Consider the following 17,905-nt stretch of genomic DNA (forward strand, 5'->3'; position numbering starts at 1 on the left):
AAACAGGCTCTTCAGTACAGATCCTTCTGGTTGTGAGATAGTCGAGCTGTTAAGGACTGCAAGATAACAGAGAAAGTTCTGATGGCAGAGTGGTTAAGGCTTTGGACTTGAAATCCAATGTTGTCTTCCTGCGCAGGGTTGAAATCTGCTCGCAGTGCTATGACAAACCAGTATTTTGAACATATCCTTGGTGACTTGATATGGATAATCTCTTTAAGACATGGACTTGTCCAGTGATTCAAGTGCTCAGAATACTTTTGTCTTTGTGTGAGCTAATTGAGAAAGTTGTGATGGCCGAGTGGTTAATACGTGATTTGGCGTAATAAGATCAATATGTCGGGCCATCAAGTTTACCATTTTACACCAATGATGTCTGTTTCCAAATCCCAAACCCTTTACTTGCATTCCAACAGCTGCAATGGCCGATTCTTTAGACGTTGGACCTGAATTTCAATGGGGTCTCCCCACCCATGCTTTAACATTGCTCGAAGCGAATAGCCCACTTGTTCTTTCTCCTCATCACTTTGCTTAGATTCATACTGCTGCGATGGCCAAGTGGTTTAAGCTTTGCAAATGAACTCCAGTGTTGTCTCCCCATACAGTTTTTAAAACTGCTTGCATCGCATTGATAAACCAGTCTTTATTTGTAAAATAGCATTGGTGACTTGATATTGATGAAGTGCTTAATGCATAGACTTGTCCTTTGATTCAAGTGCTCAGAATATGTATTCCTTGAAAAACAGTTCAAATAGGCTCTTCAGTAGACAGTCTCGTCTTTACAGAAGTAAAATTGACAGAATGAGATAACCGACTGGTTAAGGCCTGGTAGTTAAAATAGCAAGCTGTGGTGGCCGAGTGGTTAAGGCGTTGGACTTGAAATCCAATGGGGTCTCCCGCGTAGGTTCGAACCCTGCTCACAGCGCTATAACAAACCATTTCTTCTTTTACATATCCTTGGTGACTTGATATGGATAATGTGCTTAATCCGTGGACTTGTCCCTTGATTCAGGTGCTCAGAATATATATTGATGTCTGTTTCCAAATCCCAATCCCTTTACTTGCATTCCAACAGCTGCAATGGCCGAGTTCTTTAGACGTTGGACCTGAATTTCAATGGGGTCTCCCCACCCATGTTCTTACCTTGCTCGAAGCGTATAGCCCACTTCTGCTTTCTCCATATCACTTTCCTTAGATTCCTACTGCTTGAAAAGTAGGCTCTTCAAGAGCGATAATATGGTCATTTTAGAGGTAAAATGGACAGAACGAGATAGCGGACTGGTTAAGGCATCTTAGGTAACAGGAGAAGCTGTGATGGCCGAGAGGTTAAGGCGTTGGATTCGAAATCCAATGGGGTCTCCCCGCGCAGGTTCGAACCCTGCTCACAGCGCTTTGACAAAGCAGTCTTTATTTGCAACATGTCATTGGGGAGTTGATATGGATAATGTCCTAAATCCGTGGACTTGTCCTTTGATTCAGGTGCTCAGAGTATATCTTCCAAGAGAAAGAGTTCAAACAGGCTCTTCAGTACAGATCCTTCTGGTTGTGAGATAGTCGAGCTGTTAAGGACTGCAAGATAACAGAGAAAGTTCTGATGGCAGAGTGGTTAAGGCTTTGGACTTGAAATCCAATGTTGTCTTCCTGCGCAGGGTTGAAATCTGCTCGCAGTGCTATGACAAACCAGTATTTTGAACATATCCTTGGTGACTTGATATGGATAATCTCTTTAAGACATGGACTTGTCCAGTGATTCAAGTGCTCAGAATACTTTTGTCTTTGTGTGAGCTAATTGAGAAAGTTGTGATGGCCGAGTGGTTAATACGTGATTTGGCGTAATAAGATCAATATGTCGGGCCATCAAGTTTACCATTTTACACCAATGATGTCTGTTTCCAAATCCCAAACCCTTTACTTGCATTCCAACAGCTGCAATGGCCGATTCTTTAGACGTTGGACCTGAATTTCAATGGGGTCTCCCCACCCATGCTTTAACATTGCTCGAAGCGAATAGCCCACTTGTTCTTTCTCCTCATCACTTTGCTTAGATTCATACTGCTGCGATGGCCAAGTGGTTTAAGCTTTGCAAATGAACTCCAGTGTTGTCTCCCCATACAGTTTTTAAAACTGCTTGCATCGCATTGATAAACCAGTCTTTATTTGTAAAATAGCATTGGTGACTTGATATTGATGAAGTGCTTAATGCATAGACTTGTCCTTTGATTCAAGTGCTCAGAATATGTATTCCTTGAAAAACAGTTCAAATAGGCTCTTCAGTAGACAGTCTCGTCTTTACAGAAGTAAAATTGACAGAATGAGATAACCGACTGGTTAAGGCCTAGTAGTTAAAATAGCAAGCTGTGGTGGCCGAGTGGTTAAGGCGTTGGACTTGAAATCCAATGGGTTTTTCCCGCGTAGGTTCGAACCCTGCTCACAGCGTTATAACAAACCATTTCTTCTTTTACATATCCTTGGTGACTTGATATGGATAATGTGCTTAATCCGTGGACTTGTCCCTTGATTCAGGTGCTCAGAATATATATTGATGTCTGTTTCCAAATCCCAATCCCTTTACTTGCATTCCAACAGCTGCAATGGCCGAGTTCTTTAGACGTTGGACCTGAATTTCAATGGGGTCTCCCCACCCATGTTCTTACCTTGCTCGAAGCGTATAGCCCACTTCTGCTTTCTCCATATCACTTTCCTTAGATTCCTACTGCTTGAAAAGTAGGCTCTTCAAGAGCGATAATATGGTCATTTTAGAGGTAAAATGGACAGAACGAGATAGCGGACTGGTTAAGGCATCTTAGGTAACAGGAGAAGCTGTGATGGCCGAGAGGTTAAGGCGTTGGATTCGAAATCCAATGGGGTCTCCCCGCGCAGGTTCGAACCCTGCTCACAGCGCTTTGACAAAGCAGTCTTTATTTGCAACATGTCATTGGGGAGTTGATATGGATAATGTCCTAAATCCGTGGACTTGTCCTTTGATTCAGGTGCTCAGAGTATATCTTCCAAGAGAAAGAGTTCAAACAGGCTCTTCAGTACAGATCCTTCTGGTTGTGAGATAGTCGAGCTGTTAAGGACTGCAAGATAACAGAGAAAGTTCTGATGGCAGAGTGGTTAAGGCTTTGGACTTGAAATCCAATGTTGTCTTCCTGCGCAGGGTTGAAATCTGCTCGCAGTGCTATGACAAACCAGTATTTTGAACATATCCTTGGTGACTTGATATGGATAATCTCTTTAAGACATGGACTTGTCCAGTGATTCAAGTGCTCAGAATACTTTTGTCTTTGTGTGAGCTAATTGAGAAAGTTGTGATGGCCGAGTGGTTAATACGTGATTTGGCGTAATAAGATCAATATGTCGGGCCATCAAGTTTACCATTTTACACCAATGATGTCTGTTTCCAAATCCCAAACCCTTTACTTGCATTCCAACAGCTGCAATGGCCGATTCTTTAGACGTTGGACCTGAATTTCAATGGGGTCTCCCCACCCATGCTTTAACATTGCTCGAAGCGAATAGCCCACTTGTTCTTTCTCCTCATCACTTTGCTTAGATTCATACTGCTGCGATGGCCAAGTGGTTTAAGCTTTGCAAATGAACTCCAGTGTTGTCTCCCCATACAGTTTTTAAAACTGCTTGCATCGCATTGATAAACCAGTCTTTATTTGTAAAATAGCATTGGTGACTTGATATTGATGAAGTGCTTAATGCATAGACTTGTCCTTTGATTCAAGTGCTCAGAATATGTATTCCTTGAAAAACAGTTCAAATAGGCTCTTCAGTAGACAGTCTCGTCTTTACAGAAGTAAAATTGACAGAATGAGATAACCGACTGGTTAAGGCCTGGTAGTTAAAATAGCAAGCTGTGGTGGCCGAGTGGTTAAGGCGTTGGACTTGAAATCCAATGGGGTCTCCCCGCGTAGGTTCGAACCCTGCTCACAGCGCTATAACAAACCATTTCTTCTTTTACATATCCTTGGTGACTTGATATGGATAATGTGCTTAATCCGTGGACTTGTCCTTTGATTCAGGTGCTCAGAATATATATTGATGTCTGTTTCCAAATCCCAATCCCTTTACTTGCATTCCAACAGCTGCAATGGCCGAGTTCTTTAGACGTTGGACCTGAATTTCAATGGGGTCTCCCCACCCATGTTCTTACCTTGCTCGAAGCGTATAGCCCACTTCTGCTTTCTCCATATCACTTTCCTTAGATTCCTACTGCTTGAAAAGTAGGCTCTTCAAGAGCGATAATATGGTCATTTTAGAGGTAAAATGGACAGAACGAGATAGCGGACTGGTTAAGGCATCTTAGGTAACAGGAGAAGCTGTGATGGCCGAGAGGTTAAGGCGTTGGATTCGAAATCCAATGGGGTCTCCCCGCGCAGGTTCGAACCCTGCTCACAGCGCTTTGACAAAGCAGTCTTTATTTGCAACATGTCATTGGGGAGTTGATATGGATAATGTCCTAAATCCGTGGACTTGTCCTTTGATTCAGGTGCTCAGAGTATATCTTCCAAGAGAAAGAGTTCAAACAGGCTCTTCAGTACAGATCCTTCTGGTTGTGAGATAGTCGAGCTGTTAAGGACTGCAAGATAACAGAGAAAGTTCTGATGGCAGAGTGGTTAAGGCTTTGGACTTGAAATCCAATGTTGTCTTCCTGCGCAGGGTTGAAATCTGCTCGCAGTGCTATGACAAACCAGTATTTTGAACATATCCTTGGTGACTTGATATGGATAATCTCTTTAAGACATGGACTTGTCCAGTGATTCAAGTGCTCAGAATACTTTTGTCTTTGTGTGAGCTAATTGAGAAAGTTGTGATGGCCGAGTGGTTAATACGTGATTTGGCGTAATAAGATCAATATGTCGGGCCATCAAGTTTACCATTTTACACCAATGATGTCTGTTTCCAAATCCCAAACCCTTTACTTGCATTCCAACAGCTGCAATGGCCGATTCTTTAGACGTTGGACCTGAATTTCAATGGGGTCTCCCCACCCATGCTTTAACATTGCTCGAAGCGAATAGCCCACTTGTTCTTTCTCCTCATCACTTTGCTTAGATTCATACTGCTGCGATGGCCAAGTGGTTTAAGCTTTGCAAATGAACTCCAGTGTTGTCTCCCCATACAGTTTTTAAAACTGCTTGCATCGCATTGATAAACCAGTCTTTATTTGTAAAATAGCATTGGTGACTTGATATTGATGAAGTGCTTAATGCATAGACTTGTCCTTTGATTCAAGTGCTCAGAATATGTATTCCTTGAAAAACAGTTCAAATAGGCTCTTCAGTAGACAGTCTCGTCTTTACAGAAGTAAAATTGACAGAATGAGATAACCGACTGGTTAAGGCCTGGTAGTTAAAATAGCAAGCTGTGGTGGCCGAGTGGTTAAGGCGTTGGACTTGAAATCCAATGGGGTCTCCCGCGTAGGTTCGAACCCTGCTCACAGCGCTATAACAAACCATTTCTTCTTTTACATATCCTTGGTGACTTGATATGGATAATGTGCTTAATCCGTGGACTTGTCCCTTGATTCAGGTGCTCAGAATATATATTGATGTCTGTTTCCAAATCCCAATCCCTTTACTTGCATTCCAACAGCTGCAATGGCCGAGTTCTTTAGACGTTGGACCTGAATTTCAATGGGGTCTCCCCACCCATGTTCTTACCTTGCTCGAAGCGTATAGCCCACTTCTGCTTTCTCCATATCACTTTCCTTAGATTCCTACTGCTTGAAAAGTAGGCTCTTCAAGAGCGATAATATGGTCATTTTAGAGGTAAAATGGACAGAACGAGATAGCGGACTGGTTAAGGCATCTTAGGTAACAGGAGAAGCTGTGATGGCCGAGAGGTTAAGGCGTTGGATTCGAAATCCAATGGGGTCTCCCGCGCAGGTTCGAACCCTGCTCACAGCGCTTTGACAAAGCAGTCTTTATTTGCAACATGTCATTGGGGAGTTGATATGGATAATGTCCTAAATCCGTGGACTTGTCCTTTGATTCAGGTGCTCAGAGTATATCTTCCAAGAGAAAGAGTTCAAACAGGCTCTTCAGTACAGATCCTTCTGGTTGTGAGATAGTCGAGCTGTTAAGGACTGCAAGATAACAGAGAAAGTTCTGATGGCAGAGTGGTTAAGGCTTTGGACTTGAAATCCAATGTTGTCTTCCTGCGCAGGGTTGAAATCTGCTCGCAGTGCTATGACAAACCAGTATTTTGAACATATCCTTGGTGACTTGATATGGATAATCTCTTTAAGACATGGACTTGTCCAGTGATTCAAGTGCTCAGAATACTTTTGTCTTTGTGTGAGCTAATTGAGAAAGTTGTGATGGCCGAGTGGTTAATACGTGATTTGGCGTAATAAGATCAATATGTCGGGCCATCAAGTTTACCATTTTACACCAATGATGTCTGTTTCCAAATCCCAAACCCTTTACTTGCATTCCAACAGCTGCAATGGCCGATTCTTTAGACGTTGGACCTGAATTTCAATGGGGTCTCCCCACCCATGCTTTAACATTGCTCGAAGCGAATAGCCCACTTGTTCTTTCTCCTCATCACTTTGCTTAGATTCATACTGCTGCGATGGCCAAGTGGTTTAAGCTTTGCAAATGAACTCCAGTGTTGTCTCCCCATACAGTTTTTAAAACTGCTTGCATCGCATTGATAAACCAGTCTTTATTTGTAAAATAGCATTGGTGACTTGATATTGATGAAGTGCTTAATGCATAGACTTGTCCTTTGATTCAAGTGCTCAGAATATGTATTCCTTGAAAAACAGTTCAAATAGGCTCTTCAGTAGACAGTCTCGTCTTTACAGAAGTAAAATTGACAGAATGAGATAACCGACTGGTTAAGGCCTGGTAGTTAAAATAGCAAGCTGTGGTGGCCGAGTGGTTAAGGCGTTGGACTTGAAATCCAATGGGGTCTCCCCGCGTAGGTTCGAACCCTGCTCACAGCGCTATAACAAACCATTTCTTCTTTTACATATCCTTGGTGACTTGATATGGATAATGTGCTTAATCCGTGGACTTGTCCCTTGATTCAGGTGCTCAGAATATATATTGATGTCTGTTTCCAAATCCCAATCCCTTTACTTGCATTCCAACAGCTGCAATGGCCGAGTTCTTTAGACGTTGGACCTGAATTTCAATGGGGTCTCCCCACCCATGTTCTTACCTTGCTCGAAGCGTATAGCCCACTTCTGCTTTCTCCATATCACTTTCCTTAGATTCCTACTGCTTGAAAAGTAGGCTCTTCAAGAGCGATAATATGGTCATTTTAGAGGTAAAATGGACAGAACGAGATAGCGGACTGGTTAAGGCATCTTAGGTAACAGGAGAAGCTGTGATGGCCGAGAGGTTAAGGCGTTGGATTCGAAATCCAATGGGGTCTCCCCGCGCAGGTTCGAACCCTGCTCACAGCGCTTTGACAAAGCAGTCTTTATTTGCAACATGTCATTGGGGAGTTGATATGGATAATGTCCTAAATCCGTGGACTTGTCCTTTGATTCAGGTGCTCAGAGTATATCTTCCAAGAGAAAGAGTTCAAACAGGCTCTTCAGTACAGATCCTTCTGGTTGTGAGATAGTCGAGCTGTTAAGGACTGCAAGATAACAGAGAAAGTTCTGATGGCAGAGTGGTTAAGGCTTTGGACTTGAAATCCAATGTTGTCTTCCTGCGCAGGGTTGAAATCTGCTCGCAGTGCTATGACAAACCAGTATTTTGAACATATCCTTGGTGACTTGATATGGATAATCTCTTTAAGACATGGACTTGTCCAGTGATTCAAGTGCTCAGAATACTTTTGTCTTTGTGTGAGCTAATTGAGAAAGTTGTGATGGCCGAGTGGTTAATACGTGATTTGGCGTAATAAGATCAATATGTCGGGCCATCAAGTTTACCATTTTACACCAATGATGTCTGTTTCCAAATCCCAAACCCTTTACTTGCATTCCAACAGCTGCAATGGCCGATTCTTTAGACGTTGGACCTGAATTTCAATGGGGTCTCCCCACCCATGCTTTAACATTGCTCGAAGCGAATAGCCCACTTGTTCTTTCTCCTCATCACTTTGCTTAGATTCATACTGCTGCGATGGCCAAGTGGTTTAAGCTTTGCAAATGAACTCCAGTGTTGTCTCCCCATACAGTTTTTAAAACTGCTTGCATCGCATTGATAAACCAGTCTTTATTTGTAAAATAGCATTGGTGACTTGATATTGATGAAGTGCTTAATGCATAGACTTGTCCTTTGATTCAAGTGCTCAGAATATGTATTCCTTGAAAAACAGTTCAAATAGGCTCTTCAGTAGACAGTCTCGTCTTTACAGAAGTAAAATTGACAGAATGAGATAACCGACTGGTTAAGGCCTGGTAGTTAAAATAGCAAGCTGTGGTGGCCGAGTGGTTAAGGCGTTGGACTTGAAATCCAATGGGGTCTCCCGCGTAGGTTCGAACCCTGCTCACAGCGCTATAACAAACCATTTCTTCTTTTACATATCCTTGGTGACTTGATATGGATAATGTGCTTAATCCGTGGACTTGTCCCTTGATTCAGGTGCTCAGAATATATATTGATGTCTGTTTCCAAATCCCAATCCCTTTACTTGCATTCCAACAGCTGCAATGGCCGAGTTCTTTAGACGTTGGACCTGAATTTCAATGGGGTCTCCCCACCCATGTTCTTACCTTGCTCGAAGCGTATAGCCCACTTCTGCTTTCTCCATATCACTTTCCTTAGATTCCTACTGCTTGAAAAGTAGGCTCTTCAAGAGCGATAATATGGTCATTTTAGAGGTAAAATGGACAGAACGAGATAGCGGACTGGTTAAGGCATCTTAGGTAACAGGAGAAGCTGTGATGGCCGAGAGGTTAAGGCGTTGGATTCGAAATCCAATGGGGTCTCCCGCGCAGGTTCGAACCCTGCTCACAGCGCTTTGACAAAGCAGTCTTTATTTGCAACATGTCATTGGGGAGTTGATATGATATGGATAATGTCCTAAATCCGTGGACTTGTCCTTTGATTCAGGTGCTCAGAGTATATCTTCCAAGAGAAAGAGTTCAAACAGGCTCTTCAGTACAGATCCTTCTGGTTGTGAGATAGTCGAGCTGTTAAGGACTGCAAGATAACAGAGAAAGTTCTGATGGCAGAGTGGTTAAGGCTTTGGACTTGAAATCCAATGTTGTCTTCCTGCGCAGGGTTGAAATCTGCTCGCAGTGCTATGACAAACCAGTATTTTGAACATATCCTTGGTGACTTGATATGGATAATCTCTTTAAGACATGGACTTGTCCAGTGATTCAAGTGCTCAGAATACTTTTGTCTTTGTGTGAGCTAATTGAGAAAGTTGTGATGGCCGAGTGGTTAATACGTGATTTGGCGTAATAAGATCAATATGTCGGGCCATCAAGTTGACCATTTTACACCAATGATGTCTGTTTCCAAATCCCAAACCCTTTACTTGCATTCCAACAGCTGCAATGGCCGATTCTTTAGACGTTGGACCTGAATTTCAATGGGGTCTCCCCACCCATGCTTTAACATTGCTCGAAGCGAATAGCCCACTTGTTCTTTCTCCTCATCACTTTGCTTAGATTCATACTGCTGCGATGGCCAAGTGGTTTAAGCTTTGCAAATGAACTCCAGTGTTGTCTCCCCATACAGTTTTTAAAACTGCTTGCATCGCATTGATAAACCAGTCTTTATTTGTAAAATAGCATTGGTGACTTGATATTGATGAAGTGCTTAATGCATAGACTTGTCCTTTGATTCAAGTGCTCAGAATATGTATTCCTTGAAAAACAGTTCAAATAGGCTCTTCAGTAGACAGTCTCGTCTTTACAGAAGTAAAATTGACAGAATGAGATAACCGACTGGTTAAGGCCTGGTAGTTAAAATAGCAAGCTGTGGTGGCCGAGTGGTTAAGGCGTTGGACTTGAAATCCAATGGGGTCTCCCCGCGTAGGTTCGAACCCTGCTCACAGCGCTATAACAAACCATTTCTTCTTTTACATATCCTTGGTGACTTGATATGGATAATGTGCTTAATCCGTGGACTTGTCCCTTGATTCAGGTGCTCAGAATATATATTGATGTCTGTTTCCAAATCCCAATCCCTTTACTTGCATTCCAACAGCTGCAATGGCCGAGTTCTTTAGACGTTGGACCTGAATTTCAATGGGGTCTCCCCACCCATGTTCTTACCTTGCTCGAAGCGTATAGCCCACTTCTGCTTTCTCCATATCACTTTCCTTAGATTCCTACTGCTTGAAAAGTAGGCTCTTCAAGAGCGATAATATGGTCATTTTAGAGGTAAAATGGACAGAACGAGATAGCGGACTGGTTAAGGCATCTTAGGTAACAGGAGAAGCTGTGATGGCCGAGAGGTTAAGGCGTTGGATTTGAAATCCAATGGGGTCTCCCCGCGCAGGTTCGAACCCTGCTCACAGCGCTTTGACAAAGCAGTCTTTATTTGCAACATGTCATTGGGGAGTTGATATGGATAATGTCCTAAATCCGTGGACTTGTCCTTTGATTCAGGTGCTCAGAGTATATCTTCCAAGAGAAAGAGTTCAAACAGGCTCTTCAGTACAGATCCTTCTGGTTGTGAGATAGTCGAGCTGTTAAGGACTGCAAGATAACAGAGAAAGTTCTGATGGCAGAGTGGTTAAGGCTTTGGACTTGAAATCCAATGTTGTCTTCCTGCGCAGGGTTGAAATCTGCTCGCAGTGCTATGACAAACCAGTATTTTGAACATATCCTTGGTGACTTGATATGGATAATCTCTTTAAGACATGGACTTGTCCAGTGATTCAAGTGCTCAGAATACTTTTGTCTTTGTGTGAGCTAATTGAGAAAGTTGTGATGGCCGAGTGGTTAATACGTGATTTGGCGTAATAAGATCAATATGTCGGGCCATCAAGTTTACCATTTTACACCAATGATGTCTGTTTCCAAATCCCAAACCCTTTACTTGCATTCCACAGCTGCAATGGCCGATTCTTTAGACGTTGGACCTGAATTTCAATGGGGTCTCCCCACCCATGCTTTAACATTGCTCGAAGCGAATAGCCCACTTGTTCTTTCTCCTCATCACTTTGCTTAGATTCATACTGCTGCGATGGCCAAGTGGTTTAAGCTTTGCAAATGAACTCCAGTGTTGTCTCCCCATACAGTTTTTAAAACTGCTTGCATCGCATTGATAAACCAGTCTTTATTTGTAAAATAGCATTGGTGACTTGATATTGATGAAGTGCTTAATGCATAGACTTGTCCTTTGATTCAAGTGCTCAGAATATGTATTCCTTGAAAAACAGTTCAAATAGGCTCTTCAGTAGACAGTCTCGTCTTTACAGAAGTAAAATTGACAGAATGAGATAACCGACTGGTTAAGGCCTGGTAGTTAAAATAGCAAGCTGTGGTGGCCGAGTGGTTAAGGCGTTGGACTTGAAATCCAATGGGGTCTCCCCGCGTAGGTTCGAAACCCCTGCTCACAGCGCTATAACAAACCATTTCTTCTTTTACATATCCTTGGTGACTTGATATGGATAATGTGCTTAATCCGTGGACTTGTCCCTTGATTCAGGTGCTCAGAATATATATTGATGTCTGTTTCCAAATCCCAATCCCTTTACTTGCATTCCAACAGCTGCAATGGCCGAGTTCTTTAGACGTTGGACCTGAATTTCAATGGGGTCTCCCCACCCATGTTCTTACCTTGCTCGAAGCGTATAGCCCACTTCTGCTTTCTCCATATCACTTTCCTTAGATTCCTACTGCTTGAAAAGTAGGCTCTTCAAGAGCGATAATATGGTCATTTTAGAGGTAAAATGGACAGAACGAGATAGCGGACTGGTTAAGGCATCTTAGGTAACAGGAGAAGCTGTGATGGCCGAGAGGTTAAGGCGTTGGATTCGAAATCCAATGGGGTCTCCCCGCGCAGGTTCGAACCCTGCTCACAGCGCTTTGACAAAGCAGTCTTTATTTGCAACATGTCATTGGGGAGTTGATATGGATAATGTCCTAAATCCGTGGACTTGTCCTTTGATTCAGGTGCTCAGAGTATATCTTCCAAGAGAAAGAGTTCAAACAGGCTCTTCAGTACAGATCCTTCTGGTTGTGAGATAGTCGAGCTGTTAAGGACTGCAAGATAACAGAGAAAGTTCTGATGGCAGAGTGGTTAAGGCTTTGGACTTGAAATCCAATGTTGTCTTCCTGCGCAGGGTTGAAATCTGCTCGCAGTGCTATGACAAACCAGTATTTTGAACATATCCTTGGTGACTTGATATGGATAATCTCTTTAAGACATGGACTTGTCCAGTGATTCAAGTGCTCAGAATACTTTTGTCTTTGTGTGAGCTAATTGAGAAAGTTGTGATGGCCGAGTGGTTAATACGTGATTTGGCGTAATAAGATCAATATGTCGGGCCATCAAGTTTACCATTTTACACCAATGATGTCTGTTTCCAAATCCCAAACCCTTTACTTGCATTCCAACAGCTGCAATGGCCGATTCTTTAGACGTTGGACCTGAATTTCAATGGGGTCTCCCCACCCATGCTTTAACATTGCTCGAAGCGAATAGCCCACTTGTTCTTTCTCCTCATCACTTTGCTTAGATTCATACTGCTGCGATGGCCAAGTGGTTTAAGCTTTGCAAATGAACTCCAGTGTTGTCTCCCCATACAGTTTTTAAAACTGCTTGCATCGCATTGATAAACCAGTCTTTATTTGTAAAATAGCATTGGTGACTTGATATTGATGAAGTGCTTAATGCATAGACTTGTCCTTTGATTCAAGTGCTCAGAATATGTATTCCTTGAAAAACAGTTCAAATAGGCTCTTCAGTAGACAGTCTCGTCTTTACAGAAGTAAAATTGACAGAATGAGATAACCGACTGGTTAAGGCCTGGTAGTTAAAATAGCAAGCTGTGGTGGCCGAGTGGTTAAGGCGTTGGACTTGAAATCCAATGGGGTCTCCCCGCTAGGTTCGAACCCTGCTCACAGCGCTATAACAAACCATTTCTTCTTTTACATATCCTTGGTGACTTGATATGGATAATGTGCTTAATCCGTGGACTTGTCCCTTGATTCAGGTGCTCAGAATATATATTGATGTCTGTTTCCAAATCCCAATCCCTTTACTTGCATTCCAACAGCTGCAATGGCCGAGTTCTTTAGACGTTGGACCTGAATTTCAATGGGGTCTCCCCACCCATGTTCTTACCTTGCTCGAAGCGTATAGCCCACTTCTGCTTTCTCCATATCACTTTCCTTAGATTCCTACTGCTTGAAAAGTAGGCTCTTCAAGAGCGATAATATGGTCATTTTAGAGGTAAAATGGACAGAACGAGATAGCGGACTGGTTAAGGCATCTTAGGTAACAGGAGAAGCTGTGATGGCCGAGAGGTTAAGGCGTTGGATTCGAAATCCAATGGGGTCTCCCGCGCAGGTTCGAACCCTGCTCACAGCGCTTTGACAAAGCAGTCTTTATTTGCAACATGTCATTGGGGAGTTGATATGGATAATGTCCTAAATCCGTGGACTTGTCCTTTGATTCAGGTGCTCAGAGTATATCTTCCAAGAGAAAGAGTTCAAACAGGCTCTTCAGTACAGATCCTTCTGGTTGTGAGATAGTCGAGCTGTTAAGGACTGCAAGATAACAGAGAAAGTTCTGATGGCAGAGTGGTTAAGGCTTTGGACTTGAAATCCAATGTTGTCTTCCTGCGCAGGGTTGAAATCTGCTCGCAGTGCTATGACAAACCAGTATTTTGAACATATCCTTGGTGACTTGATATGGATAATCTCTTTAAGACATGGACTTGTCCAGTGATTCAAGTGCTCAGAATACTTTTGTCTTTGTGTGAGCTAATTGAGAAAGTTGTGATGGCCGAGTGGTTAATACGTGATTTGGCGTAATAAGATCAATATGTCGGGCCATCAAGTTTACCATTTTACACCAATGATGTCTGTTTCCAAATCCCAAACCCTTTACTTGCATTCCAACAGCTGCAATGGCCGATTCTTTAGACGTTGGACCTGAATTTCAATGGGGTCTCCCCACCCATGCTTTAACATTGCTCGAAGCGAATAGCCCACTTGTTCTTTCTCCTCATCACTTTGCTTAGATTCATACTGCTGCGATGGCCAAGTGGTTTAAGCTTTGCAAATGAACTCCAGTGTTGTCTCCCCATACAGTTTTTAAAACTGCTTGCATCGCATTGATAAACCAGTCTTTATTTGTAAAATAGCATTGGTGACTTGATATTGATGAAGTGCTTAATGCATAGACTTGTCCTTTGATTCAAGTGCTCAGAATATGTATTCCTTGAAAAACAGTTCAAATAGGCTCTTCAGTAGACAGTCTCGTCTTTACAGAAGTAAAATTGACAGAATGAGATAACCGACTGGTTAAGGCCTGGTAGTTAAAATAGCAAGCTGTGGTGGTGGTTAAGTGGTTAAGGTCTCCCGTTGGACTTGAAATAACAAATCGAACCCTGCTCACATGCTATAACAAACCATTTCTTCTTTTACATATTTGGTGACTTGATATGGATCAATGGGGTGGACTTGTCCCTTGATTCAGGTGCTCAGAATATATATTGATGTCTGTTTTACCTTGCATTCCAACAGCTGCAATGGCCGAGTTCTTTAGACGTTGGACCTGAATTTCAATGGGGTCTCCCACCCATGTTCTTACCTTTTCGAAGCGTATAGCCCATTTCTCCATATCACTTTCCTTAGATTCCTACTGCTTGAAAAGTAGGCTCTTCAAGAGCGATAATATGGTCATTTTAGAGGTAAAATGGACAGAACGAGATAGCGGACTGGTTAAGGCATCTTAGGTAACAGGAGAAGCTGTGATGGCCGAGAGGTTAAGGCGTTGGATTTGAAATCCAATGGGGTCTCCCCGCGCAGGTTCGAACCCTGCTCACAGCGCTTTGACAAAGCAGTCTTTATTTGCAACATGTCATTGGGGAGTTGATATGGATAATGTCCTAAATCCGTGGACTTGTCCTTTGATTCAGGTGCTCAGAGTATATCTTCCAAGAGAAAGAGTTCAAACAGGCTCTTCAGTACAGATCCTTCTGGTTGTGAGATAGTCGAGCTGTTAAGGACTGCAAGATAACAGAGAAAGTTCTGATGGCAGAGTGGTTAAGGCTTTGGACTTGAAATCCAATGTTGTCTTCCTGCGCAGGGTTGAAATCTGCTCGCAGTGCTATGACAAACCAGTATTTTGAACATATCCTTGGTGACTTGATATGGATAATCTCTTTAAGACATGGACTTGTCCAGTGATTCAAGTGCTCAGAATACTTTTGTCTTTGTGTGAGCTAATTGAGAAAGTTGTGATGGCCGAGTGGTTAATACGTGATTTGGCGTAATAAGATCAATATGTCGGGCCATCAAGTTGACCATTTTACACCAATGATGTCTGTTTCCAAATCCCAAACCCTTTACTTGCATTCCAACAGCTGCAATGGCCGATTCTTTAGACGTTGGACCTGAATTTCAATGGGGTCTCCCCACCCATGCTTTAACATTGCTCGAAGCGAATAGCCCACTTGTTCTTTCTCCTCATCACTTTGCTTAGATTCATACTGCTGCGATGGCCAAGTGGTTTAAGCTTTGCAAATGAACTCCAGTGTTGTCTCCCCATACAGTTTTTAAAACTGCTTGCATCGCATTGATAAACCAGTCTTTATTTGTAAAATAGCATTGGTGACTTGATATTGATGAAGTGCTTAATGCATAGACTTGTCCTTTGATTCAAGTGCTCAGAATATGTATTCCTTGAAAAACAGTTCAAATAGGCTCTTCAGTAGACAGTCTCGTCTTTACAGAAGTAAAATTGACAGAATGAGATAACCGACTGGTTAAGGCCTGGTAGTTAAAATAGCAAGCTGTGGTGGCCGAGTGGTTAAGGCGTTGGACTTGAAATCCAATGGGGTCTCCCCGCGTAGGTTCGAACCCTGCTCACAGCGCTATAACAAACCATTTCTTCTTTTACATATCCTTGGTGACTTGATATGGATAATGTGCTTAATCCGTGGACTTGTCCCTTGATTCAGGTGCTCAGAATATATATTGATGTCTGTTTCCAAATCCCAATCCCTTTACTTGCATTCCAACAGCTGCAATGGCCGAGTTCTTTAGACGTTGGACCTGAATTTCAATGGGGTCTCCCCACCCATGTTCTTACCTTGCTCGAAGCGTATAGCCCACTTCTGCTTTCTCCATATCACTTTCCTTAGATTCCTACTGCTTGAAAAGTAGGCTCTTCAAGAGCGATAATATGGTCATTTTAGAGGTAAAATGGACAGAACGAGATAGCGGACTGGTTAAGGCATCTTAGGTAACAGGAGAAGCTGTGATGGCCGAGAGGTTAAGGCGTTGGATTCGAAATCCAATGGGGTCTCCCCGCGCAGGTTCGAACCCTGCTCACAGCGCTTTGACAAAGCAGTCTTTATTTGCAACATGTCATTGGGGAGTTGATATGGATAATGTCCTAAATCCGTGGACTTGTCCTTTGATTCAGGTGCTCAGAGTATATCTTCCAAGAGAAAGAGTTCAAACAGGCTCTTCAGTACAGATCCTTCTGGTTGTGAGATAGTCGAGCTGTTAAGGACTGCAAGATAACAGAGAAAGTTCTGATGGCAGAGTGGACTTTGAAATGAAATCCAATGTTGTCTTCCTGCGCAGGGTTGAAATCTGCTCGCAGTGCTATGACAAACCAGTATTTTGAACATATCCTTGGTGACTTGATATGGATAATCTCTTTAAGACATGGACTTGTCCAGTGATTCAAGTGCTCAGAATACTTTTGTCTTTGTGTGAGCTAATTGAGAAAGTTGTGATGGCCGAGTGGTTAATACGTGATTTGGCGTAATAAGATCAATATGTCGGGCCATCAAGTTTACCATTTTACACCAATGATGTCTGTTTCCAAATCCCAAACCCTTTACTTGCATTCCAACAGCTGCAATGGCCGATTCTTTAGACGTTGGACCTGAATTTCAATGGGGTCTCCCCACCCATGCTTTAACATTGCTCGAAGCGAATAGCCCACTTGTTCTTTCTCCTCATCACTTTGCTTAGATTCATACTGCTGCGATGGCCAAGTGGTTTAAGCTTTGCAAATGAACTCCAGTGTTGTCTCCCCATACAGTTTTTAAAACTGCTTGCATCGCATTGATAAACCAGTCTTTATTTGTAAAATAGCATTGGTGACTTGATATTGATGAAGTGCTTAATTAGACTTGTCCTTTGATTCAAGTGCTCAGAATATGTATTCCTTGAAAAACAGTTCAAATAGGCTCTTCAGTAGACAGTCTCGTCTTTACAGAAGTAAAATTGACAGAATGAGATAACCGACTGGTTAAGGCCTGGTAGTTAAAATAGCAAGCTGTGGTGGCCGAGTGGTTAAGGCGTTGGACTTGAAATCCAATGGGGTCTCAGGTTCGAACCCTGCTCACAGCGCTATAACAAACCATTTCTTCTTTTACATATCCTTGGTGACTTGATATGGATAATGTGCTTAATCCGTGGACTTGTCCCTTGATTCAGGTGCTCAGAATATATATTGATGTCTGTTTCCAAATCCCAATCCCTTTACTTGCATTCCAACAGCTGCAATGGCCGAGTTCTTTAGACGTTGGACCTGAATTTCAATGGGGTCTCCCCACCCATGTTCTTACCTTGCTCGAAGCGTATAGCCCACTTCTGCTTTCTCCATATCACTTTCCTTAGATTCCTACTTCTGAATTTCCTTAGAATTGTCCTTATTTTTATGGGCTCGTCTAACAATAACAGGAGAAGCTGTGAAGTGCTCACAAAATAGCTTATTTTACTTTGACAAAGCAGTCTTTATTTCAACAAGGCAGTTGAATTTGGATACTTTTG

At 42.6% G+C, this 17,905-nt stretch overlaps 22 non-coding genes across 22 annotated transcripts; all 22 read left to right on the plus strand.

The window, feature by feature from the left end:
• The first annotated feature begins 841 nt into the window (after positions 1-841).
• Positions 842-922, plus strand: trnas-uga (transfer RNA serine (anticodon UGA)). The gene has a single exon. It is a non-coding gene; the product is annotated as a tRNA-Ser (tRNA).
• Positions 923-1,305: 383 nt separating this feature from the next.
• Positions 1,306-1,387, plus strand: trnas-cga (transfer RNA serine (anticodon CGA)). Its single transcript has one exon. It is a non-coding gene; the product is annotated as a tRNA-Ser (tRNA).
• A 964-nt stretch (positions 1,388-2,351) lies between these two features.
• trnas-uga (transfer RNA serine (anticodon UGA)) lies at positions 2,352-2,433 on the plus strand. Its single transcript has one exon. It is a non-coding gene; the product is annotated as a tRNA-Ser (tRNA).
• A 383-nt stretch (positions 2,434-2,816) lies between these two features.
• trnas-cga (transfer RNA serine (anticodon CGA)) lies at positions 2,817-2,898 on the plus strand. Its single transcript has one exon. It is a non-coding gene; the product is annotated as a tRNA-Ser (tRNA).
• A 964-nt stretch (positions 2,899-3,862) lies between these two features.
• On the plus strand, positions 3,863-3,944 carry trnas-uga (transfer RNA serine (anticodon UGA)). Its single transcript has one exon. It is a non-coding gene; the product is annotated as a tRNA-Ser (tRNA).
• Positions 3,945-4,327: 383 nt separating this feature from the next.
• Positions 4,328-4,409, plus strand: trnas-cga (transfer RNA serine (anticodon CGA)). The gene has a single exon. It is a non-coding gene; the product is annotated as a tRNA-Ser (tRNA).
• Positions 4,410-5,373: 964 nt separating this feature from the next.
• On the plus strand, positions 5,374-5,454 carry trnas-uga (transfer RNA serine (anticodon UGA)). The gene has a single exon. It is a non-coding gene; the product is annotated as a tRNA-Ser (tRNA).
• Positions 5,455-5,837: 383 nt separating this feature from the next.
• On the plus strand, positions 5,838-5,918 carry trnas-cga (transfer RNA serine (anticodon CGA)). Its single transcript has one exon. It is a non-coding gene; the product is annotated as a tRNA-Ser (tRNA).
• Positions 5,919-6,882: 964 nt separating this feature from the next.
• trnas-uga (transfer RNA serine (anticodon UGA)) lies at positions 6,883-6,964 on the plus strand. The gene has a single exon. It is a non-coding gene; the product is annotated as a tRNA-Ser (tRNA).
• Positions 6,965-7,347: 383 nt separating this feature from the next.
• trnas-cga (transfer RNA serine (anticodon CGA)) lies at positions 7,348-7,429 on the plus strand. Its single transcript has one exon. It is a non-coding gene; the product is annotated as a tRNA-Ser (tRNA).
• Positions 7,430-8,393: 964 nt separating this feature from the next.
• On the plus strand, positions 8,394-8,474 carry trnas-uga (transfer RNA serine (anticodon UGA)). The gene has a single exon. It is a non-coding gene; the product is annotated as a tRNA-Ser (tRNA).
• Positions 8,475-8,857: 383 nt separating this feature from the next.
• Positions 8,858-8,938, plus strand: trnas-cga (transfer RNA serine (anticodon CGA)). Its single transcript has one exon. It is a non-coding gene; the product is annotated as a tRNA-Ser (tRNA).
• A 969-nt stretch (positions 8,939-9,907) lies between these two features.
• trnas-uga (transfer RNA serine (anticodon UGA)) lies at positions 9,908-9,989 on the plus strand. The gene has a single exon. It is a non-coding gene; the product is annotated as a tRNA-Ser (tRNA).
• A 383-nt stretch (positions 9,990-10,372) lies between these two features.
• On the plus strand, positions 10,373-10,454 carry trnas-uga (transfer RNA serine (anticodon UGA)). The gene has a single exon. It is a non-coding gene; the product is annotated as a tRNA-Ser (tRNA).
• Positions 10,455-11,417: 963 nt separating this feature from the next.
• On the plus strand, positions 11,418-11,501 carry trnas-uga (transfer RNA serine (anticodon UGA)). Its single transcript has one exon. It is a non-coding gene; the product is annotated as a tRNA-Ser (tRNA).
• Positions 11,502-11,884: 383 nt separating this feature from the next.
• Positions 11,885-11,966, plus strand: trnas-cga (transfer RNA serine (anticodon CGA)). Its single transcript has one exon. It is a non-coding gene; the product is annotated as a tRNA-Ser (tRNA).
• A 964-nt stretch (positions 11,967-12,930) lies between these two features.
• trnas-uga (transfer RNA serine (anticodon UGA)) lies at positions 12,931-13,011 on the plus strand. Its single transcript has one exon. It is a non-coding gene; the product is annotated as a tRNA-Ser (tRNA).
• Positions 13,012-13,394: 383 nt separating this feature from the next.
• Positions 13,395-13,475, plus strand: trnas-cga (transfer RNA serine (anticodon CGA)). Its single transcript has one exon. It is a non-coding gene; the product is annotated as a tRNA-Ser (tRNA).
• Positions 13,476-14,859: 1,384 nt separating this feature from the next.
• trnas-uga (transfer RNA serine (anticodon UGA)) lies at positions 14,860-14,941 on the plus strand. The gene has a single exon. It is a non-coding gene; the product is annotated as a tRNA-Ser (tRNA).
• Positions 14,942-15,905: 964 nt separating this feature from the next.
• trnas-uga (transfer RNA serine (anticodon UGA)) lies at positions 15,906-15,987 on the plus strand. Its single transcript has one exon. It is a non-coding gene; the product is annotated as a tRNA-Ser (tRNA).
• Positions 15,988-16,370: 383 nt separating this feature from the next.
• On the plus strand, positions 16,371-16,452 carry trnas-cga (transfer RNA serine (anticodon CGA)). Its single transcript has one exon. It is a non-coding gene; the product is annotated as a tRNA-Ser (tRNA).
• A 955-nt stretch (positions 16,453-17,407) lies between these two features.
• trnas-uga (transfer RNA serine (anticodon UGA)) lies at positions 17,408-17,482 on the plus strand. Its single transcript has one exon. It is a non-coding gene; the product is annotated as a tRNA-Ser (tRNA).
• The last annotated feature ends 423 nt before the right edge of the window (positions 17,483-17,905 follow it).

This window comes from Oncorhynchus keta, unplaced genomic scaffold (genome assembly GCF_023373465.1).
Source record: "Oncorhynchus keta strain PuntledgeMale-10-30-2019 unplaced genomic scaffold, Oket_V2 Un_contig_24994_pilon_pilon, whole genome shotgun sequence".
Classification (NCBI taxonomy): Eukaryota; Metazoa; Chordata; class Actinopteri; order Salmoniformes; family Salmonidae; genus Oncorhynchus; species Oncorhynchus keta.